At 36.7% G+C, this 22,125-nt stretch overlaps 1 protein-coding gene across 4 annotated transcripts in view; it reads left to right on the forward strand.

Annotated features, from left to right (window-relative positions):
• The first annotated feature begins 3,386 nt into the window (after positions 1 to 3,386).
• Positions 3,387 to 22,125, forward strand: part of FOXP2 (forkhead box P2) — a 694,699-nt gene continuing 675,960 nt past the window's right edge. For 2 of the 4 annotated variants that reach the window (XM_007504164.3, XM_007504167.3), the window contains exon 1: positions 3,387 to 3,955. The gene's annotated coding sequence lies outside the window, so the exon portion shown is untranslated. The remainder of the gene's footprint in view (positions 3,956 to 22,125) is intronic. The other 2 variants (XM_016426114.2, XM_007504168.3) reach the window with 2 other exon arrangements.

Below are 22,125 nucleotides of genomic sequence, written 5' to 3' on the forward strand. Positions count from 1 at the left end.
GACAGAGGGAGACAGAGGGAGACAGAGGGAGAGAGGAAAGAGAGGGAGGGAGGGAGGGAGGGAGAGAGAGAGAGAGAGAGAGAGAGAGAGAGAGGAGAGAGAGAGGAGAGGAGAGAGAGAGAGAGAGAGGGAGGGAGACAGAGGGAGAGAGGGGGAAAGAGAGGGAGGGAGGGAGAGAGAGAGGGGAGGGAGAGAGAGGGGGAGAGAGAGAGAGAGAGAGAGAGAGAGAGAGAGAGAGAGAGAGAGAGAGAGAGAGAGAGAGAGAGAGAGAGAGAGAGAGAGAGAGAGAGAGAGAGAGAGGAGAGAGAGAGGAGGAGAGAGAGAGAGAGAGAGAGAGAGAGAGAGAGAGAGAACGCCCTAGGACTGAACTTTCACCTCTCGAACCCGGGCCAACCCTATTGGTTGAGAGTTAGGAATCAGAGAGCAGCGGAGCTTTGCGGCTCCCAGCAGAACCTGCAATTCTCACTTTGCCCTTCTTGTTCCCTGGGGAGACGGGGTAGTGGTAATGCTAGCTGGCCTCAGAAGAAATGTATGCAGGTTTATAAAGATAATGACTTGAAGTACAAAGGGAAGCCTACTTCTAAGTGTGGACAGCCCAGCAGAAATTGATTAGTAGCGAGATTATCCCCTTACTCTAAGATAGGAAACTCAAGCTGCACTTCCTTTTTGCACATTTAACATTTGGCTACTTTCACACACAGCAAAGAAACTTCACAGGTTAACAAGTTTCGTAAAAATAAATAAACAAATAGAAAGTATTTATGTCATGAAAAGGTGGAAGGTGAAAGACTAACTAAATCCACTACTCATAGTGTCTCCTGCTCCTTTTCCTCTTTGTCTTTTTGGAAACTGAACTGGACTGTCAGGTTGACCCCAGCTCCTTTATATGAGCTCCCTCCTTCATTTCCCGGCTCAGAACACTAAGTGAGAAAGAGAATACAGTTAAGCGGTGGAAAGGGGTGGGGGTGGGGAGAAAAAGAGAGTAGCAATCTGTCAGCTTTGTGACCGCTAAGCTACCTTCATTCATAAACCCAGGGAAAAGAATATGCAACCAGCTTTCTCCGGATTTACTATAATTTTTCCTTTTTGTTTTTCAAATTGGTTTCTTGTCAATTCTGACTGGCATTCACGTATGGTTCGAGTCTGCTAGTCACAGAGGAGTGAACTTAACACTGGACGAAAAATTATCCCTAGGATTCTGAGGGAGAGGAGATAAATCTAGTTTTGATCAGGGGAGTCCGAAACACAAAGAAATTTTCTTTTGGTATTGTTAAATATCGGTTAGCTCTCCTGCAATTAAGGCAGCATTTCAGAACAGTAAATATTAAGGAAGGCACTTTATGCCTAGGTGGAGTTTAAAATCCAACCAGAAAGTGAAACAATTGGGATTGTATTGGAAGCAAAGCCCACCCTCCTCCATTCCTAGCTCCTTAGAATGAAAGGACTGGCTTGGTGGATTTGTAGTCTAGCTTCTTGATATATTAAATTGGTTTTAAAAGAAAATGTGATGATATGTTTACAAATGTGGGTGCCCGGGGTTGATACTTTCTAGAGATAACTTGCGATTTTGCTGGGAAAGAGAGTGCGAACTGCATATGAACTCGCTCCTTCTTTTTTTTTTTTTAAAAGGGGGGGCTCTGTTGCTCTTTGCAGAAATGAAAGACACTCGAATGCAGAAGTTAATGCTTGTCTAGTCTCCTGAATCACTCTGCCTGCCACCAGAGACTTTAAACTTAGCAGTTCTTTCTCTTGGGAGGGGTGAGGAGCAGCAAAGAACTGGGCTTTGCTTACACCAGCCTCCCAGTGCCTGGAGGTATTTGGAGTAAAGTTTCAACGCCTTTTTGGAAAACAGGCTTTACAACTGAGGCGACTGCAAGGAAATGAATGTACGGTGTGAGTGATCAGAGCGGTCCTGTAAACCTGGAGGGAGGAGGGCTGCGCAAGCAGGAGCAAAGCATGGACCGCTACCAGCAGTTGGTGGGGGAGGTGCGGCGCTGAAGGGGGGGGGGGGTGCAGTTGTACTTCTCTCCCCACATTAGCCACAGAATTGAATGAGGTGGGCCGAGATTCAGACAAATCCCCTATCCAAGATGCCCTCCCTATGTCCTTTACTTTCCCCTTTACTCCCCGACCCTTTAAGCCTAGCGCAGCTCCTTTTGCACACCCGGAGAAACAGGGTTCAAGGGAGTATCCACCCTGCCTGCAACATGTGCGAGCTCCTGCTGCTTCTCCTTCCTCCGCTGCGCTCTTTGAAGTGCACACTCAGCGAGCAGGGTACTTGCAGGATTGTTTTCTTTCCTACGTGTTACTTTTTGCTCCCCATCAATCAGAAGATAGGAAATGTCACAGAAGCATTCGGAACCCTAAAAGACCAGATTGGTACCCCTCTACGGAGCTTTCCTCTACCCCCCACGTACGCTGCTTTTACTAGGTCCTCAGGCATCCAATCCTCCAGGAACACCTACAGGGGCAATCGTTATTGCGGGGAAGTAAAACAACTACTACGACTGCGCCCAGAAAAAAAAAAAAGTCAATCTCACCCTACCCCACGAAGTAGATGAAAACAAAAAACAGAAATAATAAAAACAAAAACAAAAACAAAAAATAAGGAAAGAGAAATCAGAATCCGAGCCAACATTTTAGAATCTCCCCTCCTGACTACATTGTACTTTTCATCACCTTTCTACTGATGGCTTTGGATTCCTTTAAGGCTTTTTGCACTTCACATGGAATCCCCTGTTTCATTTGCCAGCAGTTCTGTCTGCATAGGACTGTACTTAGGGGATTGCCAAGAAGCTGCAGACACCACTCAGCGTTGCCAATACAGCATAAGGTTTTGTTCTTCCTCCTCCCACCCCCCAGCCCCTTAGTGCCCCACCCCCACTCCGCCACCCCACTCCCAAATCCTAACCTCATCACTACACACCAGGTCTTAGGGGAACTGCTGGAGTTGGAGACGGGGTGGGGGTGGGGAAGGAGGGGCGTGGAAGAAAGATCCGGAGAAGAACAAACAACTTCTCCCAACGATTTGTTTACATAGCAGGTGGACTTGACGTCAGCTGGGACGCTTTACAGAAAATCATAACAATATCCTGCTCCGCGTTTCCCCCTTCTTAGAACTAGGAAAGAGGTGGGCAGGGAAGAGAAGAGAAGCTAGTCCCAAACCACTTTTGGGAAGTGGGGAGATGTTCTCCCCCTTCTATTTTTTTTTTGGGTGGTGGTAAATCCCTAATAAACAATCCCCACTCTACGGTCTCTATAGGGAGGAGTAGATTTAACTCCCCCCTCCCCACACACACACGCACACCCCGTCTTCCCCAACCTCCCACCAACCCCCCACCAACCTCTGGCAAGAAGAGGTTGAAGTGAGTGGTGTGTACATTTCACATTGCCAATAACACACAGACACACATACACACGCTCTCGTGCGCGCGCGCGCACATACACAGACACACACACATACACTCCGCACACATACACACAGATACGAGCTGGAAAGAGGAGAGACAGCGCGAGACAGCGCGAGCCTCCGAGAAAGCGCGAGACACGCCGGCGCGTGTAGCTGTTGCCGCCGCCGCCGCCGCCGCCGCAGCAGCAGCAGCCTCGCAGCTCCCAGCGCTGCCCAGCGCCGCCAGCAGAGGATAAGTCCTAGTTATTTATGCCGCTGCTACGTCGGCCGCTAGTAGTTCAGTCCGACCTCCCCTGTGACTCTCGAGGCCGCCCCCTCTCCTCCGCGCGCGCGCGTACACACATACACACTCATACACACGCTCACACATACACACAAGCACTCAAGCACATACACACTCTTCCCCCCCCCTACCCCCACCCCCGATTCCAGGCGGCAGCTGCAAAGACTTTGTGCGGGGTTGCGTGGGCTGGGGCTTTCGGCTGTGCCTCTCCTCTTCGGGGGTCACCTCCTCTGGAAGCCTGGTTCTGCGCCTAGCTCTTCTTGGTAAGTTTCTTCTCCACTTTTTCTTAACCCTCTCCCCTCCCCTCTCCTCCACCTTTTCTTAACCCCCACCTCCTTCTACCCTCCCCTCCTCCCTCCAACACCATCCACCTCCAGCCCGAGACTCCAGACTGGACTTGACTTTCATCCTCTCCAGCTACTGTTGCAGGAAAGTTTCACCCCAGCGGCTGCTCTCCGCGCCGCGGTGCAAATGTGACATGTGTCAGATTTCGGCTTGGCATCTGGTTCGCGTTCCTTCCTGCCTTCACATCACCACTTGTTGTCTTAAAAAAAAAATCTTTTTTTTTTTTTAAATTTGTGATTTGAGGACGAGAGGGGGAGATTCGCTGCTGTTGGCTTTTTTTTTTTTTGCATGAGTTTTAGCTTTTAAATATGCAAAATGTTGCCTTGCCCTGAGAAACTGTGTTTGAGGAAAGTATGTGTCGAAACACCAGATGTGGGTGTTTACCAAGTTGGGGAGGGGGGGCGAATATTGTTTGTTGCCTCTCTCTTCCTATTTCTCATCTCTTTCCCCCTCCCCCCTCCTGAAAAATCAAACTACCAAACATCTGGTGTTTAGAAGCACACACTTTATGGATCCATTTGTTGACCCTTATTTACTAAACTGCACAAGTGCATGCTTCTCATTATAAGTAAGGAAAAGTTCAGCTTTTATTTAAAAGTAGTACTCTAGAAATTTAAAAAGAAAAACAAAAAAACAGAAGCAGAGGGAAGGACTTTTTTCCCCCCGAACTCAGGAAACCTTGTTAAGTTGAATAAAGAAATTACCTTCCTACCCCAGGAAGCTTTGGGATAACAGCATTTCACTACGACTGGCTTTAAACATTCTTTACCTTTTCCTGATGACCTACGTTCTCCCTCCTACTTTCTTCTTTTTCTTTTTGGAAATATCTTGAATTTATTCCTTGTTTACTTGGGGGTTGGGTAGTATGCGAAATAAATTCCCCTTAGGATCTTTTACTAGGTCATCTGAGAGAAAAGCGAAACCCCCTTTAATGTCTGTCTGTTTTTGGATGTCAGTGAATAGTAAAGTGGGGGGGGGGACGCGGAGAGAATTAAGTTGTGGCATAGGTCCTAAGATTGGTACTTTTTTATCCTTAGTCCCCTTCGCATCTCATCAGATGCACGTGCAATGGTGGCGTTCGCCACCCACTCTCACTGGCCAGGGGAGGTTACTGCACTGTATTCACGCCGCCTCCCAACACTTAGCTCTAGCAGGTCCCTAGCTATACCTTAGCTAATGCTTCAACGCAGTAATGGAGACTACTAGCTTTGATCCCCAAACCCCAAACAATATACACAATTAAGTGGTATGTGAGACCCATGGAATTTTGGGGGACAATTAAGTATTGTTGAGGGTAGCTGTGCTAAAATTTACTTAAAATTCAGAAGTTGCTGGAGACACTGGTTAGGGAGTTTTGGGGGGGTGGTATTAGCTATAGGTGTGGAGGGGGAACTGAAAGTATTATTCTGAGACTGAAATCTCGGTAAGTCACTTTTGGATTTTGATGTTACATGACTGAAACGGATTGTAAAATTGTAAAGTTTGAGGCTTTCTGTAAGTAAAATAAAGACAGATGATTCAACAGTTGTAGACTTTAGTCATAGCTAAGGAAAATGCAGAGAATACAGCATATTCTAGGAACTAGACCCATCTTAATTTTCATTAAACATTCTCCCCACAGATTTTAGATATTTAATGGGCAGCTGCTCTCTTCAATAATTTTTTAAAACTCTTAATCTCTCCACATGTTGAGTTTCAATCAGTTTCTAAGGATTATACTAAAAAAATACTAGTTTCTTAACAGGTGGTAAGCCAATCAAAAAAGAAAATGGGGTCCTTTCTGACCTTTCCTGACTTTGGAATGGAGCTGTTTTGAAAGAGGAACAATGCATAAAAAGAGTTAAGTGTAGTTGAATTAGGATACATATAAGTATTTGGGTGGAGATAATGGATGTCTAAATTTTATAAGAGCAGAGGGATTCAGATTTTCACTTTTACCTCTTGGTGGAAAGAGATACAAAATACTCTTACTCTGTCTAAAAGATGGAGGCAGAAACAGCAGGTCAACAGGAGGTAGAAAATGAGTATGAGCATGTTAAGTGGAAGAAGTGGAAGTTTTCCAGCTGGAAGTATTCAGAGAGCTTTACTTTTTTGAAAGTAAAAGTTTGCCTGGGAGGCATACTTCCCCTCCCCCCCCCATGCTCTTATTGTAGATCTATTAATTTGATTAAGAGTAGAAACTAGAAGAGGTGTGTATAATAATGTGTCTATGTTATTTGTCAAACATCAGTCAAAAAAGATTGGTTTGGAGGTACTTTGCTCTTGAAGTTTGACACTGCTGCAGACACCGAAGCTAGCATCTTATATTTTATCAAAAATTCTATTTGTCACTACTGTCAGGAAGAGTTTTGGGAAAGCTGTTTTTTCTCATTGTGGCAACTTTGGAATTTAAGAAACTCAATATTTGCTAAACAAATCATATCACAGACTTCTAGGGTAGTATCATGTACCATAATTGATTATACTACTGTTTAACCAGGTGAATAGCTGTGTGTACTGTTGAATAAATGTAATTTTAATTTTTAGATACATACATTTTTTAACAGAAGCTACCAGGACTTCCAGTTTTCTCAAAGTTCCTTAAAGGAATGAATATCATACTATTATTATCTTAAGCAAAAGGAATATCTCATATTTTAGGTTATGTTGAGGTCACTAAATCTTAAAAGGGAGACAGAAACCTGATCACATATCCTTCTGAAAGGTAAGTAGAAAGGGGGCAATATTTAGTTTTTTTAAAAAGATTATTCCAAAAGTATACTTTTAGATTCGATAGTAACAGACTTTTAGGTGTATAATTTAAAAAAAATCTATTCTCTGAATATAATATTTGATATCTATATAATTAAAATGTTAAATAATACATTTAACTTATCTAAAAATAAATTTAAGAAAATCTGTAGAATGCCAGATCAGGGAAAGGATTTAAATAGCTATTGCAGATTATTTAAAATTGCTTATATTTTAGCTTCTAAGATAATATGAAAGCTGAAACTGAACATTATTTTTAATAGAAAACATAACATGAAGTTCATGCTGGGGAGGCCATTAGTTATATTTAGTTGTGTCTCTGTACTAAACTGACTTTAGTACATGAGTTTTGCTTTCTTGCACTGATGATATACTGGTTTTACTGAAGAATTAAAAGGTATAGGGAAATTTGTATTATTTTTTTTCCTGGACACATCAAATAAAAAAGAATTGTTAACTAAGGACTAGTATAGAAATAATACAGATTCTTTTTATATTAAAAGAAAAATGTGAATACCGTGTATTATTAGAGCTAGTGTTTACATTATCTATTTTATCTAAAGGTCTCATTCCCTTTGTACAGAAGAAAAAACATTTTATACACAAACATAAACAATTATGTATAATGTAGCCTAACTAGAATTAATCCTCATTAGAATATTTAAATATGTGGAAATACATGTTATTTCATACTAGAAAATACAAGGCTTCATTATATGGAGAAACATGGAATATTCATAACAATGTAAAGAATGTAGCAAGTCATCTTTATTGTGTTTTCAGTTATTTTTCTTCTCTGGGAAGATGAGAATAGGATACAAAGTTTTAATTATGGTAAAAGACAATTAATTACATATTGTCTTAAAAGATTTATAGTTAGTGATATATCACCCTTGTATATTTTCTGCACTGATAGGCATGTTTAGAACACCTATTTTACAATGCTAATAGAAAACAGTGATGAAAGTCTCCCTGTGTTTTCTGCTTCTCAAAATGAAATAATGAAGAAGTCATTTACTTGTATAAAGGAGAAGTGAATTAGGACATAGGCTACTAAGAAAGTACTGTGTGTGATTGCTAATAGAGAGAATTGCAAATCAGAGTTAAATTCATGAATGGTATCAGTTCCACTATGAAAACTGAATGCTAATTTTTGGTATTCTTAGCCTCAATTTATTTATTTCTCAGTTTGGTGATAGCTAGTGATACTAGTCATGATTAAAGAATCTCAGTTGTTTAAAACCACATTGATGGTTAACTCGCTGTCCTTTGTTTTGAAAAAAGAAATCATCTTCCTTTAATATAGACTGGTCCGTATAATTATAGAATCATAAAATGAGAACAGGCTTTAGCTATAACCTAGACTTAAACACACATATATGTAGTCCATAGAGTTCAAATGAAACTTTGCCAAATCTATTATAGAAAGATAATTACCTATGTATACTTAAAGATCTTTCAGGAAGGCATTCTGTCTTAAATGTCTTTGAAAACATACTCTACTATCCCTGACAATCCAGACATACTAACTCCTATCCTAAATTTCTTATGCTGTAAATTGCTTTATTTTTCTACCATTCTTACTGAAAAGAAGACAGCTTCTTGTCCATTTCTGTATCACTTTATGTACTTGGATTATTGTAATATTTCTTCCTATATTCTTTTCTTCATCAGGTAATATCACTTTAAGTTGTTCATATTGTCATAGGCTTAAAAATTTTTTTGTTGTTGCCTTATGGAACTTCCCACAGAGTCTCACTTCTCTGTTTCAGGACCTCAGATTGGACTTTTGGAAATAATGTGGGATGAAATGGCAATGAAAGGGCAGTTTTATAGTTCTTACAAACTATATTCTTTTTTAGTAAAGTTGAACTGAAATGGATGTGCAAAAATTCAGTATTGTAGAATTCATGAACCTAAAAGGTGCATTTTATGAAGAATTATATTAGAGATTTTCTAGTTATCTTCATGTAACAAAAAGGTGTTCTTCAGTTTGCTAATTTATGGTTGCCTTTTGATTCATTGCCTATACTATGTTTTACATGTCTTCTGCTGATCTGCTCAGATGAATCTACATTTCTAAAAAATTTCAGCTTCTACACAGTTTACGGAAATGTGATCTGAATGTAATTTTTCTAGAATATTGTGGAACTGTCTTCAAAGAAGTTAGGTGATTCTTCAATTTAGTGTGTTGACATTGTTTTTCCTTGAGATCTTTTAAACTTCTGTGACAAACATTAATATATATTTAACTATTTTATGTTTATCTGTAAAGATATTTTGAATAATATAGATAAATAATTTTATTATAATTTTTTGATTTTCAAAATACTTGGCTGTATTTTAAATTGCCATGTTAGCAAATTTTGGCCATAGTTATTTTAAGGAGAAAGTAGCTCTAATTTTATAATGTAAGCAAATAAAAATGAGTTTAATATGGAAATTTTTTGCATAGTCAATTTATTTATCTGTTCATCCAATAAATATCTGACTGCTTTATACATAGCACTGTACTAAGCATGGTGGGCAAGTGTAAATACAAACATAATTTGCCCTCTAGGTACTTACCATCTATTTGGAGAGATAAGGAATATAAAAGAAATAGTTAAGTAAATGGAAAATTGTATATTATTAAATGCCAAAATAGTTGATACAGAAAATGCTCTGTGATGAAGGAGAAATCATTTATTAGGAACTCTATTATGTAAAGAGAATTAAGCCTGTATTACTCTCCCTTTTCCCCCACTTTGTGAAGTTGATGGTTGACTACAAATCCTAATCCTGTCTCATTTTAAATTTGCAGAGTTTGTTTATACACTGTAAAGTAATGGACTTGTTAACATTTACAATTTATCATGGCTATTTTTGAAAGCTAAACTTCTTGCTTTAGTGAGAAAATGTATTCCTTGATCATGTAGAACATTAAAGGAAATATGACCTGGCAGAAAGTGCACTGAAGTAGCCAGTCAGGAGACCCGGGTTCTAGTTCTGGATAGTCCTGTTAATTGGCTCTTGTGCAAGTCATTACCTTTTTAAAAGAGAGAGAGGGTCAGACTAAGTCTCATCCAGTTCTTAAGTTTTCATTTTCCTAAAAGTACTAAGCAATATAGAATCTAGCATCATTTATGAAATCATACAATGTATGTTCTTTTACATTCATCAGTTGATGCCTGCTTTAGGAATTCAGTCTTCCCCCAGTGGTACTGATATTGTTGAGATAAATCAAATCATAGTTTCCTAGTGCCTTGAGAGATATAATCATGTTCCCATTTTGACATTCCTTTTATTTGGGGATTGTATATTTATTTTCATTAGCATGAAAATGTAACATGTTTCAAAAGTATAGTGCTGCTAAGGAAACAAATTCTCCCAAATTTAAAATCTTTCAACATCAATTTTCTTAATTTTTTCCTAATTTGTCTTTGAAAAAAAGTTTAGATTTCCAAATAAATTTCTAAGATTTTTAGTATTTTTTTCATAACTTTTCTATGCTGAAACTTTTAAGTGAGAGTGTTCCATCCAGATTTTATTAAAACATTTGTTATTTTTGGAACTTTAGTCTCAATGCCTTAAAATTATGTTGCATTATATATGTTATACTTTATTGGTAATATGTTTTTATTAATTTTCTGAGTCCTTTTATCTTTTTGTATTATTTTTGAGAACTCTTTATCATTTTAGGAAAATTTCAAACAGCAATAACTGTTTTTTTGTTGTTGTTGTTGCATAGCTGTTTTTAAGTCTAAGGAGGAATCAAAGACATGTTTAAATAAAATCAGTGATACTTGTATCTGAAGAAATATATTTGCAGTTATCCAGGAGTAGATGTTTGGGGAAAGAATCTAATTTTAATATTAAAATTCTAATAATATTCAAACCAACAAAATATTTGAGTTTTTTTTTCTTCCTTAAGATCTCTACTCCTCCACTAAAGTTGTATTCTTGTGACTTCTTATGGCTTTCAAAGGACTTTGGGTTCTTGAAGGAGTGACAGCAAAGCATAGATTCAAGCTGAAAAGGCTTTGAATATAAGTCCTATGATGAGGTCTATGTCAGATATGTATCAGGATCAGCCTAGCTCATCATTTTCCCATTAGTTTAGTTGTGGAATGATGTATTTTTCTAGGAACTTTAAAAATTGTCCACTCTTACATTCTGTGTTGGTGGAGGGAGTACTCACACTGACAAAATAGCAGATTCTTGAAAAGTAATATCCTTAAGAATCCTTTCCTACTTATTTTCACATCTAAATTCTTTAGCCTATGTTTGAATGATTTTAATTTTTTAACTCCCCTTTTATCTCCACTTTGTGCCTTCATTATCTCAAAGTACATTTCAGAATAAGCTCTTTGTTCCATATTTTTAACTAGCTCTTGTTCTAATTCTTTGTGATCATGGCCTGTCATGAAGGAAGCCTCCTGGTGGAATTGTGGGTTCAAGTTTACCTCTGACACATTGACTGCATGACCTTGGGCAAGTCACTTAGTATTTGAGTGTGGGCAGTCTTCAATGATGTAGGTTGTAGAGAAGAGAGAAATTTGTGGTCTAAAAAAATGCACTTATCTGGGAGAGTTCTCTAGTTTAATGAAGTCATATCTCCAATACCTTTTCCTGTGTCCTAACTTAATGCCTCAACTGATTTCTTACTACTGTCAGAGTTCGTTCTTGATTTATAGCCCAAACATTGAGTCTTGGTCTATACTGCCACCTTTGTCACCCTTAGTGATGAATAGTTGGCTTATTTTTTCTCCTGCCTCTTTTCATCATATGTCTTAAGGGAGTCAAGAACTCAAACTTCATTTCACATTGGCCAAGTTACCTCCTTTTATCTTACAAATATTTATTTAAAATCTGATTTCATCAAGAAATAGCCAATCAGAGTAAGGGTATTCTTCTTTCAAAGTCAGTGTTCTAACTTAAAAACAGAAACTAAAAAAACTATAAATGAACTATGAAAATCTGTGAGCAGCAAACTAGGAAAGTTGAGTATGTAAATATTTTAGTGTTGTCATCAAATAAAATTTGCAGCAAAGCTAATTTGACACATCCAATGATACATATAATTACTGTTGCCCTTCATTGTAATTAAGTATAAATTGTAAATAATTCTTGTAAATGAATCTAATCAGTGTTAACTTTATATAGAGTGGTAGAGAAGAGATCGTTCCATTCTTGATGGACAGAATGAAGAAGAGGCTGTCTTGATTCTTGGATCCATTATCCAGGAAAATTATCTAGCTTTTCTGAAGGGTATAGAGGTATAGACTTTTTTAATCAAAGGATTTTGGGATTTGGACCTATTAATTCTCTTTCCCAGTACTATTCTCAAATAGTTTGGGATAAGTGCTTTAATTTGTTGGAAGGCCTATCTATTTCTCTCTTTTTAACAAACCTTTACCTTCCATCTTAAAATTGATACTAAATATTAGTTCCAAGGCAAAAGATTGGTAAGGGATAGGAAGTTGGGGTTAAGGGACTTGCCCAGGGTCACATAGCTAGGTAGTATCTGAGGCCAGATTTGAATCTAGGACCTACCATCTCTAGTCTGACTCTTCTATTTATTCAGCCACCTACCTGCTCCAAAGGTTTCCCTATATCATTCAAAATTTCCATTCCCTAAGGGTAGATGACTTTAATAATTTTCTTTTTTGAACACAGATCACAAAGATATGATTGACTTAGAGATATTTTCTCCTTCCCCAATTCTTTTTGGGAGGTATTTGCCAAAGTGAATATCATATTGAAAGTATTTCAGGCAGTAGTGTTGAAGAGATAGATAATGAAGATTTTAGTGATGACAGATAACTTGTCTTCCTGGAAGAGAAGGGGGAAAGAGGAAAAACAGACACAATTTTAAAATGAAGATTCTCTGGTGTCCTTTCACCTCTTTTGTTTATTTCTTTCTTTCCATATTATGTTCCTTAAATTCCTTTCTCTCTAACCAGTGTCAAAGCTGTGAAGCATCTTAGCTACTGCCCAACTTAACATCCTTCTTTTACAGATGAGTAAACTGAGACCTAGAGAGAGGAATGGATAGGATTTTCCCAGTGTCATTCTAAGGATCCAGGATTCAGACCAACTATATGTTCAGCACCCTACACCATGCTGCCTTTGTAAATTTTAGTAAACCTTGCAATTTTGAGAATTGGGCTCTTAAAACTTGGATTAAGGAAATAAAATGACTCCACTTTGCTGTATTGTTAATACTTATTCTACCTTTTCTCAATCCTTTCCCCCCCAAATGGAAGGCTGGGAAAAGTTCAGATTTGTGACATTCAAGATTAGTTCTGATCAATTAAGATCAAGTTACTATCCATTTAAGATCTTGAACTGAAATGATGGAATTTGTCATCTCCATATCAGAATGTTTATGCCAACTCTTTTCCTTTTTCCTTTTCAGACAAAATGTTTTTATATATCTAGGGACTTGCATCATTTAATGGAGGGCCATGATGAAATCCAAGAATATTATTGCCTTATAGGCATTTTCTTGGTTAGTTTGTCAAGAAATCTTGTTGAAAAAGGGAATATTAGTTTCTCATAGCTTCTTTTCATTGAAATCATGCTGAAGCTTAGCAACAATTGCTTCCCTTTCTTAATGATTAAAAACTATCCCTTTAATAATATTATAGAATTTTGTAAGATGAAAAGTCACATTTATTAGTCCTAATTTACAGATACCACCTTCTTATCTTTTTTTTTTTTTTGGAAAATCAAGATAACATGTCCATCTCTACTTCTGTTACAAATCTTATTTTATTTGAACCAGATGCTTTTTGTTACCCATCTCATCATTTATTTTAGTTTTTAACTCCGCTAACCATTTAAAAAAACCTATCCCCCATCCAAAGAACATTTTCTTTCTTGTCAAAGAAAATAGAATCAAAATAAGAATTCAGTAATTTTATCTTTTTTCTATTGTTCATAGTTTTGTAAAGGAAGTAAGCCCAGCCGACATCAGTAATATTGCCATACAAGTTCTGTGATTAATTTAACATGCTACATAAATCATTCATTTCTTCACAATATTTACCTTGGTAACCTAATCCCCTACCTTTTGTTCCTGGTGGTTTTAAATGATGAAAGTCAGTGTGGTGTTAGGATACATATTTGGCAAAGTTTGCTTTTAAAGTGGACTTCCTCCCCATCTCTCAGACTCCTTACTTTCCAGCTCTATGAATCCTTAGCTATATTGAATCCCATTAGATTGTGAGCTTCTTCAGGGCAAGGGTTCCCTTTTGCCTCTTTTTGGTTCCTTGGCATATATCACAGAGCTTGACACATAATATATGTTCAATAGATGTTTATGGATTGATTGATATAGCCTGGAGATTGACTGCATGAACTGGGACTGGAGTTCAACTCCACTTGACAGTAGTACAGTGTTGAATTGCAATTCTTGCAGGGACAACTGAGCTATTCATACTTTACAAACTATACTTTCCTTATCAGTTATGAATATCCTGTCTCTAGAAAGTATATATCTTCTCTCTCTCTTCCTTCCTTCCTTCCTTCCTTCCTTCCTTCCTTCCTTCCTTCCTTCCTTCCTTCCTTCCTTCCTTCCTTCCTTCCTTCCTTCCTTCCTTCCTTCCTTCCTTCCTTCCTTCCTTCCTTCCTTCCTTCCTTCCTTCCTTCCTTCCTTCCTTCCTTCCTTCCTTCCTTTTTTCCTCTTTCCTCCCTCCCTCCCTCTGTACCTCCCTCCCTTCCTTAAAAATTTCTTTCCATCGTCTGTCTTTTGTCATCTTAAATGCTATTTTATATATTTATGAAAGTCATACCTTTGCTCTTTTTTAAAAGAACTTTTTGAAGCATATTCCCATATGTATTGCAATCATAATTTTATAAATCAAGAAAGAAACAGAACCCATTACAAAGATACTTACTGTATTATTATCTTGCATTATTGGTTTTCACTGACCTATCATCTTTGATCTGCTCCCTAATTGTGCTTTGAATGCCTTTCCATTAGTATTACATTCTCAGTGGGCAGAAATCATGCCAGAGTTTTTGTATTATGGATGTTATGGCACTAAGGAAATATTTACTTTTATTACTCTATTTATAAGGACATCATTATTATTCAATTCCTTATAAATATCTGGGCCACAGTGATCCAAAAAAGTGTTTTTTTAATTAAGGAAGTTTTTTTCCAGTTGGAAGATTTTTTAAAACAATAAAACTTAATATCTTTAGTATGTACTGAAAAAAAATCATAGAATCTAACTACTCAAATATGTTAAAATTAGCATTTGTTTTACTTGATAATTTGGTTGATGTAATTGGAAATACGTTTTTGACTCAAATAGGTTATTCTTTTAAAAGTAGAATGTGAGTGACTCATCTTTTGTCTATTAAATATTTATGAAATAATGGAAAAGTAAAAAATTAATGTCTGCATAAATTTATTTTTATATGTTTATGATATTTCTGTTTTTAAGACATTTCCTTTTTATTTTTGACTATTCCTATTCTAAAAATAGGGCTCAATGTTTTGAATGTCAGATTTTTAAATTTTGGCTTATTAATTATATGTCATCTTAATTCTATCCTGACTTCTGTTTGAAGTGGTTATAACCTCTTCATCTTTTGGAACATATTTCAGTTTTTTTTTAAAAAAAGACAACTACTTTAAAAATGCTTATTTGTGTCATAATTCCTTGGGGAGATAATTTAGAACTAGAGCTGTCACTTCTTTTAAACAAAATTTTACATGCCTCTCAACTTTGTTTTGGTGTAGAAAGATGCAAATTCCACAAAAATGAGAGACATTTTTAGATATTGATCCATTAAAATTAATATTTGGTTCTTCTCCATTGTTTGGTCTCCTTGTTGTATTGTCCTACCCCCTCTCCCCTACCTCATTTTTACTACTTTGGAATTGTATACTTTTTTTTCTTAATTATTATCTGTTTTATTGACTGAGAGAAGAAGCAATTGGTCAGTAGACATTTATTAAATGCTTGTGAGCATTTGGCATGTTCTGTACTAAGTGCCTAGTATATAAAATGGGTCAAAAAAAGTCCCTGCCCTTAACGAGCTTACTTTTATATGGTATTTGTTTTTTAGTTATAAAAGATTTGAAAATGCATTTTCTTATTTGATCCTCACTCAGTCCTTTGATATTATAAATATTTCTACCCATTCATATTCTAATAGACAAGTTGTTATAGTAGTACCACCCCTTTGGACTGATAGTAATGGTAAAGAAGGCTGCCTGTGAAATGAAAATTACATTATTTGATTATTTTTTATTTGGCCTGTGGAAATCAGTCACCAAATGCTTAAGTACTATGTGCCATCTATGAAGACTATGTGTCAGACACTATGCTAAACATATATACATATATATAACATATATATATATATAATATATATCATATAACAAAAGGCAAAAAACATCATTTCTGTTGCCAAAGAGCTCACATTCTTAAAAGGGAGAGGAGATACAAATAACTGTGGAAATCTAAGTTATATATGATGTAAATGAATGGTAACCTCAGAGGGAAGAATTGGGCTGGGGACAGAGAAAAGTATCCTGCAGAAGGTGCAATTGGCCCAGTCCTGAGTGAAGCTAGAGAAGATTGGAGTTGGAGGTGATGGGGGAGATCATTCCATGAATGGCCATATACATACAAAATGGCCAGAGCCTGGAGGTGGAATGTCTTAAGGAACTTCAATTAGGTCAGTGTAGCTTGACTATAAAGTTTGTGGAAAGGAGTATAGTGTAAAAAGTTAGGGAAAGGTAGAAAGGGCCAGAGGATTTTGTATTTGATCCTGCAGTCAATAAGGAAGATCTGGAATTTATTGAGTAGGGGAAGGACATGGTCAGACTTGCATTTTAGGAACATATCTTTGACAGGTGAGTAAAGAAGAACTGGGGAAAGGAGAGATTTAAGGCAGGGAGAGCAAGAAGAAGGCTCTTGGAATGATTTTGGCAAAAGGTAATGAGCGATGGCTATGAGTGGAGAGGAGGTGATGTGTTGAGATGTTATAAAGGTAAAAATAAAAAGATTTCACCATTGGCCTTAGATGTCTATAAACAGGAAATAGAAAAAAATAATGATATAAATTAAAGATGTCATGGAGTAAAATGAGAGCTTAAAAAGTCGGAAAACAACTTCTTTATGGCCTAAAGGATTGGGGAAGATGAGAGAAAAAATGCATAAACAGAAAGAAAAATTGTTTCAAGGAACACTTCAGTATTTGGCAAATGCTAATTACATGGAACAGTGGTCTTTTCTTCCATTAGTGGTCTCCAAAGTTAAGGTTGTGATCTTGAAACCAAGGGTAATGTGATAAATCAATCACAGGATGGATGGGAAGATGAGTCACATCTTGCCCATGATAGCAAATCTTGCGTTTGCTTTCAGAACAACTCTACCACTAGTGCCCTTTACCTATTAACCTTAGCATTAAGAGTCCTTCCTTCTGTTTAGGTGGTTATAACAATCTCAATCCAGACATTTGCTCTATGTATGCAGGTAGAATTTCCATCCCCTGCTATCTCAAGGCTGCTTGCAGGTACCTCTCAAAAGGTGAGCTCTGTGCTCTGGGGCAGCTGCAGGTGAGTAAGGCCTCTACCTCTCTCTTCACAATGAAAGAGTTTTGTTTGTTTGTTTGTTTGTTTTTTAGAAGAGAGTTAGTAGCACAGGATGGAACAGGAAAGGATGAATTGAGGAAGACCTTTTTAATCTCATTACATTTTCTTTCCAAGAAACTCTTCCCCATAAAAACAGAGGGAACTACTATCTTCCCAGTTGCCCTCAATCTCATCCTTATTCTTGATTTCTCACTCCACTGAAATTGTTCTCTTCAAAGTACACCACTGACCTCTTCGTTGCTAAATAGAATGGCCTTTTCTCAGTCTTGATAGTTCTTGACCACTCTTCAGTACACTTGTAAACACTCTTCTTAACACAGCTTTCTTCTTCCTGGGTTGCTAAAAATGGTGTGTTACCTATAAAAACATATTTGCATATTTAAACTTGGAAATAGATTTTTATTCTAAATTGTATAAAATCTCCCAATGACGAGTTTCAGTAAATATTAAACCCATTTGTTTAGTAGGTTGAATACTAATGCCATCCTATTAGTTTTAAGGAACAAATGATTGACTTCAGGGAAGATGGACATTTAAAAATGACAAAAAAACTTTTGTATAATTAGTGAATGTGATTGGAAAATGGTTATTATTTATCACAGTTATATATTTCTTCCATCTGGAGATTTGTACCTTTTTGTTGTATCTTTTACACTATGACAGTCATTAAAATCTAATAACTACTTAACCAGTTTCAGCTTGACAACTTCCAACGATAGAGATCTTACTATCAAGACAGTCTATCCCATTTTCCCACATCTCTGTTTATTAGGAGGTTTTTCCATATAACTAGCTTATAAATACATCTCTAATTTCTGCCTATTATTCTTAGTTATACATTGGGAAATAAAAGAAAAAATATCTAATCTTCTATACATAGTTCTCAAATGGCTAAATATAGTTCTCATGTTCCCTCTAAATCCTTTCAGATATGTTCAGGGGAAGGAATACTGGACTTGAAGAGAGAGGATTTGACTTTAGATGCTGTTTCTGCTATTATTTCTGGCTCTGTAACATCGGACAAACAGTTGAACTTTAGTGAGCTTCAATTACTTCATCTGTTAAATCAGATAATTGGACTAAATTTCATTAAGGTCTTTAAGAATGTTTAAATTTAAACATTCCATGAATCTGAGTCTGAATTACTTCAACTCATCCTCTTACCACATAGCTTTGAGGCTTCTTACCAAGCCTGTCATGCTTGTTAACATCCTTATTATAATTATGTACTCAGAAGTAGGTATGGTACTTCAGGTAAAGGCTGATGAGGGTGAAACACAATGGAATAGTCACCTCCCTTACACTATACCTTATACTTCTACTTAGGTTGATTATATTTACTTTAGCTTTTGTGACCATCATTTTACTTTATTTAGTCATGTTGAGTTTGCAGACTACTAAAATTTACTCTTTTTCCTGCATGGAATGCTATGTAGTCATAATTATCCTTTTGTGTACATTTGAAGTTAGACTTTAATTCCTATTAAATTTTACATTTTTAGGTTCATCCCATTATCACAACTCACCAGTATCTTTTTGGATTCATATTCTACCATCCAATATATTAATAAGTCTTCCTAGCTTTGTGTAATACACAATTTGATAGGCTTGCTATTTCCCTGTCAGTAAAGTCCTATAAGCTGCAAATTGCAACCTATGACTTAGATGACCTTTAGGAAGAAGTAGACAGTTCTTTGGGTTTATCCCATTCACAAGAACGAACTAAAAAATAATATGACACATGCAAGATGGATTATATACATTATTCATCAAAGGGACATTGTTTGAAATTGAAATTCCTATAAATTCCTACTCCCCAATTAAAATAAAACCTACGATCTCTTGAAAAAACTTTCTATATTTTAATTGCCACAACCCAATTGCAACCATATTGAAGAACTTACTAAACACATTGGTTGGCAGAATTGGGTTTAGAGTTTAGACCTCCTGTCATTATGTTTACTAAGAGAGACTGTGTGGTGTAATGTAAAGAACCACAGACTAGGTGCCCAAAGATCTGGCTTTACATATTAGTTCTTCCATTATCTGTATGACCTTGAGCCAGTCATTTCTTTGGACTATAGTTTTTCAGCTGTAGAATGAGAATATAGAATGTCAATATGAAAGACCAGCCTCTCCAAGACTGTGAAGTGATTTTGATACTGAAGACCCTGGCTTAGCCATGAACATTTTTTTGTTTGTTTTATTTATTTATTTTTTGAATTAATTTATTTAGTCAATTTAGAACATTATTCCTTGGTTACAATAATCACATTATTTCCCTCCCTCCTCTCCACTCCACCCACCCTTCCCTCAGCCAATGTGCAATTTCATTGGGTATCACTTGTGTCCTTGATCAGAACCTATTTCCATGTTGTTGGTGTTTGCATTAGGATGTTCATTTAGAGTCTACATCCCCAGTCATATCCCCATCGACCCATGTATTCAAGCAGTTGTTTTTCTTCTGTGTTTCTGCTCCCACAGTTTTTCTCCAGATGTGGATCATGTTCTTTCTCATAGATCCCTCCAGGTTGTTCATGATTACTGCATTGCCATTAATGGAGAAGTCTATTACATTCAGTTGTACCACAGTGTATCCATCTCTGTGTACATTGCTCTCCTGGTTCTGCTCCTTTCGCTCTGCATCACTTCCTGGAGGTTGTTCCAGTTCCCATGGAATTCTTCCACTTTATTATTCCTTTGAGCACAATCGTATTCCATCACCAATCGATACCACAATTTGTTCAGCCATTCCCCAATTGAAGGGCATCCCCTCAATTTTCCAATTTTCTGCCACCACAAAGAGTGCAGCTATGAATATTCTTGTAGAAGTCTTTTCCCTTATTGTCTCTTTAGGGTACAAACCCTAGCAGTGCTATGGCTGGATCAAAGGGCAGACAATCTTTTATTGCCCTTTGGGCATAGTTCCAAATTGCCCTCCAGAATGGTTGGATCAATTCACAATTCCACCAGCAATGCATTAATGTCCTGACTTTGCCACATCCCTTCCAGCATTCATTACTTTCCTTTGCTGTCATGTTAGCCAATCTGCTAGGTGTGAGGTGATACCTCAGAGTTGTTTTGATTTGCATCTCTCTGATTATAAGAGATTTAGAACATTTTTTCATGTGCTTATTAATAGTTTTGATTTCTTTAACTGAAAATTACCTATTCGTGTCCCTTGCCCATTTATCAATTGGAGAATAGCCATGAACATTTTATATGTTTTATGGTAGGACAAGAACCAAATCAAGTGGATGTGAATCCTGGAACCCATAAAGCAGAGTAAAGTAATAGGCTTGACTGGAAAGGGGGAATGAATGAATGGCATTCAGAGGCTGATGAAGGAACTTTGTCCAAAGTAGAGATTTACTTTAAATTTTACTTTTACAAGTAAATTGATAATCTGTACATGAGTGGACAAAGACCACCTCCTACTAAATTTACCAATTCTTGCTTTCCTCAATGCTCAGGCTGTAGATGCTATATCATTTACTCACCCACACCCCCTCATTGTTTAAAAAAATTGGCTCTAAGAAGAATCCTACAAAAATATTTTTTGGGTGAATGCTACTAATTGTTTCTGTAGATAATATTGTTTCAACTGGAGCATGTAGGGTAAATGAATGAAAAGATGAACCCTAGTAGTGAAGGGTTCATTCCTTGGGCTTCCTTCTTCTTTGCCTTGTGCAGGTCCATGATACCGACCTAGAAGCCTATTTTATTTTATTTGTATTTCAAAGCTTTGATCTTTTCCATTTGACTCTTAAATTCGCTTTCCAGATTCCATTATGACCTCTCTGATGTAAAGTATCTAGCCTGTGTCATATTAGTTCTAAGCTAGAGCTTGCAAAAGGGATGAAAACATAGAACTACCCACTTTTTCCTAAAAGGCATCTAAATCCTACTTTTTGACTTGCAGCTTCTCGGATTTTAATGAGGGGGAAATAGCATCTGACATCTTTTTTTTTAAGCTATTTCCCTTTTATTTACTGCTTATCTCCTTGATTTAGCTATCTATAACTCACAATTCTGTATTTTTAATTATTTAGATTTTTTCTTTTTTAATGGAGCAGAGGTGGCATTTTATATGAAAACTTTCCTTTGTAAGTTTAGGCTTAATAGGATTCATTAATTGTTGGAGTTTAATTTACGTTTATCATTAAAAAAAAGATTGGTTGTGCCATTGAATTGTCATTTGGGGGAATGTTAGTTCCTTTTATTTGTATGACACAGTTATGGCACTTTGTTAGAAAGTAAGGACCAAGAAGCTTTTTAGGAGGCAGAAAAAGTTTAAAACTTAAGCATTTATGAAATACACAGGCTAATCTATTTTTGAGTTAAGACAGCAAGAATTGAAATATTTATAATTCAGAGCATAGCCATATGAGAAAACACAGACAAGGTTGTGGTTTCATTACAGTACTTACAGTATTTGTATGACCCCAAAAAAAGGAAAAGTACAAAAGACCTAATGTAGTCAGGTGTTCAGATGCTGCTGAGATGTGATTAGCTCATGAACTCATATGCTTTTTCTCAGCAACAAGAAATTCTTAATTATTTGTGCAAAAGTATTAAAAGTAGATAGGGGAATTGAGATAAAGAGAAAACTAGTGATTATCATATGTAACGTTTAGGAGATGTGATATAGATGATGTTGAGTAAAGGAAATTGAAAACAAGAAAACGATTTTATAAGACAGTCTTGCTTCATTTCTCTACTTTCTCCCCCTTTTGA

The sequence above is a fragment of the Monodelphis domestica genome, chromosome 5, assembly GCF_027887165.1.
Source record: "Monodelphis domestica isolate mMonDom1 chromosome 5, mMonDom1.pri, whole genome shotgun sequence".
Classification (NCBI taxonomy): domain Eukaryota; kingdom Metazoa; phylum Chordata; class Mammalia; order Didelphimorphia; family Didelphidae; genus Monodelphis; species Monodelphis domestica.